Source organism: Homarus americanus, unplaced genomic scaffold (genome assembly GCF_018991925.1).
Source record: "Homarus americanus isolate GMGI-L3 unplaced genomic scaffold, GMGI_Hamer_2.0 scaffold12171, whole genome shotgun sequence".
Lineage (NCBI taxonomy): Eukaryota > Metazoa > Arthropoda > Malacostraca > Decapoda > Nephropidae > Homarus > Homarus americanus.
In genome coordinates, this window is record NW_024734046.1 from 532,128 (window position 1) to 538,387 (window position 6,260).

The following is a 6,260-nucleotide window of genomic DNA, read 5'->3' on the forward strand; positions in this document are numbered from 1 at the left end:
GTAAATAAGAATAAAGATGATGAGTCTATTTGATTTTTTCTTCGTTTTTCTTTCTCACTTTTGACCCCCAAAAATAATCACTATTCATTCTTTTTCATTATTCAATATTCTCGTTTAACTTAATGGTTACTTTCCTTATACCTTGATACTCTCCTTATACTTATCATCCCCTCTCACTCATACCTTGATACTCTTTATACTCATTATCCCCTCTCACTCATACCTTGATACTCCCCTTATACTCATCATCCCCTCTCACTCTTACCTTGATACTCCTTATACTCATCATCCCCTCTCACTCATACCTTGATACTCCCCTTATACTCATCATCCCCTCTCACTCATACCTTGATACTCCCCTTATACTCATCATCCCCTCTCACTGTCCACACAATCATCAAGGAACATAACCTTCCTCTCCTTGACACGCTGCCTCCCACGACCTGTTCCTGAGCCTGTGTAATACATCACCTTCCCCCTCCTCTTCCTCCTCCACCCAAACCTTACGTTATGTGTCGATTACTTGTCCCACCTTAACGCTTAACAGCAGACACCTTCCTCCCCCCCCTCCTCCCTTTTCACCTTCCTCCTCCTCACCCTCACGCTAGGAGAACACCGGACGGCCTTACATTCAACAACAGACCCGTTACCTGGGTGCTGGGAGATTCACCTGACGTAGCTGACAGAATACGAGAGGATATATAATCAAGAAACAAATCTTTGCCAATACCTGTAATACCTGGTGCGGTTGTTTGTGATTTTGTAATAATTAAATTGACGATGGTTGAAGGTTGAAGTGATTTTTAATAGAAGGTGTTGAGCTCCTTGAGGGGAGACTTGGGTGTGTCTGGACATGTATACTGGGGTTGCTGTTATCAAACTCACGTATCACTCGTGACGTTATGTCACACGCCAGAGACGTAACTCACCCGATGCAGTCTTCAGTCCCACGCTCAGTTGTACATTTATATTGTATGAGCTTGAAGGAAGACGTCGGGAGCTTCTCGTAACCTGTCAGCAGCAACTTTACTTACACGTCGCCGTCTTGAGCAACGTCTCCCATATTTCGAACAACACGTCGGTCCTTTTGAGTTGCACGTAAGAGGCTTGAGATTCACGCCAGAGCCTTGAGCCGGACGAGGAAACTTTGATTCCCACTTGAAATTATTATCACAAAGAACGAAGTATCGATCTACACGTCTCAACTATCCGTTCAACCAACCCCTTCAACCAATCCCTTCAACCACCCCTTCAACCAATCCCTTCAACCAGCCCCTTCAACCAATCCCTTCAACCAGCCCCTTCAACCAATCCCTTCAACCACTCCCATACTACGTCTCTTATGGTTTATCCTCCTTTGAGACACAAGACAAACATCACTCAGTAATTTAAGGAACATTGTATAACCCCCTCCCAGCCCCTTCTTCGTTTTCCTACTATTCCTCCACTTTTTCTACTTCCTCCCTTTCCTCCTCTTCCTCCACCTCTTTGCCTACTTCCTCCTCCCTGCTTACTTCCTCCTCCCCTCTTCCCCTACTCCCCCCCTCTCGCCGTCTTCTTTCTCCTCTTCGCCTCCCTCCTCCTCCTTTCTCACCTGCACCTGTATCAGTTAACATCAGATGTGAGGTAATTTATGCGAGCACAAAGGTAATTTAGATCAATCGTTGCTGACTGATAAGACGCAGAAATTATAGTGGCGTGGCGAGTGTTCTTGATTACCCTCCCCAAGTATAGGATGGGTAGTCGGTGCCCCGCCTGGGAGGGGCGACAGATCGAGGAGGATCGATCTTGGGCAGATGTTTATGGTATGTGCCATCTGTGTACCTGCTCATTACCACACACACAGGTGACTATTATTGTGGGGGGAATGTCGTTTCGGTCGCTATTTTAGTCGAGATTTCATGTGTTCCCCTTACGGAGAGTTAATGCCTTAATTGTCCTCCCGTGTTAAGTGTCTGGTCTTTACTGTAATGTCTTCATCCACTCTTAAGGTAGTGTCTAATCTTGGTCAGAATGGCATCGCAGTGATTGTACATATTTTATATATGACACGAGTGATGAACGGATTTGAGTGAGGTGTGTGTTTTGTGTTTGTATGCAAATATAATCGAATAGGTCAGCTTTTTTTTTTTTGCTTTTGTTGAAAACTATTAATAAGTTGTATATGTTTTTATGTTTGTGTTCATGTATTGGATTCAGTGTTTTTTAAGCAGTAACTCGTGAAATAATTCAAGAAGAACATATGTATAATATGTTTGTGTATACAATGGCTCCACTTCTGGTTCCAAGATAGCTCGGAGCCAAATACACAAGTTCTTTCTTATTGATGCAGATATCTCTCAAGTTGTGCATAAAGAACTTGGTCCATTCCTGGTCACTAAGGAGGGCACCAAGCACCTCGGTCACAGCAGGTTTTGTAATGCCAACGTACACACCGTCGTCGTGAATCGCGATTTCCTGGATTCGAAACTTGGAGGAGAACTTGCAACACGGTGTTAAGTTTCAACACTGACAGACAGACACGACACTCCCGCTTATGGTATTCTTGCGTTACACTTTTAGTAACATCACGTTCGTTGGTGCTCGTTTCTGCCATCCTTCACCTGAATTCACAACCTGAGATTTTATCTACTCGCTTTTTAAGTTAAATTTGCGGTGTATCATTCCTGTCCGCTGAACCACCTCTTGAAAAAAGACAAGATATACCTGTATTTTAAAATCACTCAGAAATGTAATTTTATCCACTTTTATCACGTTGCATTTGCAATGTTTCAATTCTTTACCGGAGTACTGATTGAAAAACGATTGTTCAGCTCAAGATGGAGGCGTCTGTATTCCTGGGGTTGACGGCTTTTAAAATTTATGCATCGCTGTTTTGATAGACAATATTTATCAAGGTAATTTATTATGATCGGCAAAGAAAAATGTATATAATTTCTTACGATGTACACCCATGAGTAAGTATGGATAAGGAGTTCAGTGTTCAGCGTTGAAGTTTGAAGTGGAAAGAATGCTGGGAGTTTTAGTAATTGTTTTTTTTTTTTGTGCACTGAGGATTCGCATTAAGAGCCATATATAATGTTAAGAGACAATAGTTTAGCATTGATGATAATATTAACTCGTTATATAACCTACAATTGCATTTATAACAAGAATATGAATCGCGATAATAGACATAATAGTGATAATGACTGATGTAATGATGATAATGGCAGAGAATATAAGTAAAACATTACACCGAGTCATTTTTTTTTTCTTCAACATTTTCCGGTGTTTCATCTACCTGCGCGTGGTCGTGTTGAGGGCTATTGGAGAGTCGTGTCTGACATGAATAAAAAAACCAACGCAACATACAGTACGACACATCTTTTTCCGTCCAGAAGAAAGAATCATCCTGGAAATTGAGTACGTCCTTGTCTAGGGCTGCCTGGTAGAAGGAGGAGGAAAAATGAGAAGAAAAAAGAAACCCGGATGTGTAATAACAGCGTGGTGCAGCAATTCACACGGAAATGAATGCAGTCGCGCGAAATATGGATCCAGTTTTCGAGAACGAGCAACGATACTTCACACCGTAACGAGTTGTTGTTATTGTTAAGTACCGCCTGCAACACGGGGGAAGTACTGGAAAAATGAAGCCAGTTTGATCTGCTGGGGTTTCAAGTGCTCGCCCGCCACCCCCAGCAGGCGAAATGGCGCCATCGTCGGCAGTAAATTGGTCATAGAGTGGACAGCGACCGGTAGTTTTGGTTGTGGATATCTGACTCAGCGTAATGTGTGTGTGTGTGTGTGTGTGTGTGTGTGTGTATTGGGTCCTGCTGGGTGATGACATCCTTGATAGTCTTTCCGAACCCCAGGAAAAGTGGAAGTCAGGTGATATATGACCAGGATATAATGGAGGGAGGTTGGTGAAGGATGGTGCCTGGGGGTAGGAGACTTTAGACACCTTTACACGAAATATAATAGAAATATGGTGGACGAGACTTGGAGACCTTTATTCTAGTGGGGGTGTCTACAAGAACACCTGTTATTAACGTGTTACATAGAAGGGGCATCTCTACTATATATGAATTACTAGTATGGGTAGTGGCTGAGGGTGTATTCATGAGGCCTCGAGGATTAAATCTTTAAGTGATGTAAGTCTTAAACACTGATGCTGAACTGACATTGTTTTTTATATATGTAATTGTTATTTTAAGTCTTCTTGTATAAATATGGTAATTACTCAACTGAACTCAACTGTGATTATATCAGATGAATTATTGTTTACTTAGGTGAATCCAAATGAAGTCAGAGTTTACCCAAATAAAAGCCATAAAGAAGAAAACACTTAAATTTATTCATTCCTCTGTGGTGCTTAAAGTCATCGTACTCAAAGGCTTAAGACTTGGCGTGTATAGGAACCATCGTATTGGACTTGAAACACTGTCTTGAGTCGTGGATGTAACGTACACACTTTTTCTTGTGGTTCTGTTATCTTACTTCTTACTTTAAACTTTTCCCTCATAACTACCTTACGAAAACTTCTTTACGGTAATATGATAGAAATTTGAAGAATGTTTTATTCATGTCCAAGAACCTTTCAAGTAGAGAAGGACTGAGTGGAGCAACAAGCAGGTTCTCTGTTCTGACGTGGTTCTGGTTTTTCCATAATCCATTACAACTCCTGGATCTCTATTTTAGGATTTTCTCTGTGTAATTTGAACGATATTTATCAACATTGTGCGATGACAAGTTAGATCCACGTTGTAAAGTCTTATATAAATTATGTCTTTTCTGAATATTTAGGGAATAGCCTGACACGATCGAGATTTGTCTTTTTTGTGTGTTAAGTGTTGAAAATGAGTTTGACAATAGTTAAAAGCATAGTTAGTTAGTATTAAGAAGCCATGAAAACATTGCACTGGTGGTGGTGTCAGATCTCGTGGAAAGATAATCTGAACATAGCAGATCGTGGCCTTATTCTGAACATCCTCATTGGTAAGTCATTGTAATCTTTTTGGGGGGCAGTGATGAACATGACAACACCCACATGAAGGATGTACCCCTCTCTTCTTCTTATTCTTCTTCATATTCTTCTTCATATTCTTCTTCTTCTTCTTCTTCATTTGAACATTTACTTTATTGTACGTCTCCTTGTTGTATTTGTTCTGTTTTTCTGCTTACATGTTATTTTATTTAATCTGGTTTCTGATTTTGCTCTCTCTCTCTCTCTCTCTCTCTCTCTCTCTCTCTCTCATTTATTTTATTCCCATCATACATACAGATAATCATGGTCATTAGGCACAACCCCCGGCCCTGTGGTTCTCATAATGACTGCTGAACATAATATATCTCTTATTGTTGGCCGGGACCTATGCCTTAGTCTCCCGCATATCATTATCTGTCGTGGGGATATTATTACCATCAGCTGATTGCTCTCATAACAGCACCAGGTTCACAAAGGTTCGGACGGTGAATCTTCCTTCCTCGTAACTGGAGCTGTGTGAGGCTGCAACTAACTGCTGGGTGGGTGTCTGGGTGAGATAACGTGGAAATTATTACACTGAGAATCTACCTTAACCTGATATGATCACTTTAACACAAAATAAGCACAGTTGTCTCTTACCTGGTGATAACTAAACGTATCTAATTAAGGTTTAATCTCAGTGTGATTTTGATACCATATTTGGAAGTTCTTTCCGTGCTATAGGTTATGTTAACTAGTTTAGGTGCATTCATAGTCATCACGAAGGAGAAATATTCAATCGTAGGATCTTTTGTGAATCTAACAGGTCTAGGCGCACCAACATCTTTGATATCTTACGGTATAATTCAAAGTCTATTAATTTACTCCGTTTTCCTGAGTTCTTGCTCCTGTAACTCCCGCTTGATAGTAATCTGAGGTGTTCTGAATTATTGGTACAGTGTAGATTGCTTACAAGTAGTGTGATGAATAACATATATGGCAGATTTGAATATAAATGAGATGGAGGCAGAGGAGTCTTCCCCAGGGGTGGTGAATGAAGTTATTTTTATAGAGGAGCATTAAATTAAAGGAGTAATTGCTACCATGAACAGCTTACACGGGCTTATGGCAGCATTAAGGTACCCCTACACAGTCTTGCATACATTAACGATATGAAAAAAATTCTACGCCTTATGTGAATGATATTATTTTTGTTTTTTTGTTCTTACGTCTTGGATGTGAAAGTAGTAGTTAAGTTTAATAGTTTATGTTTATTATGGAGAAGGAGAAGTGTAGGTGAAATTAAAAGGGAGTT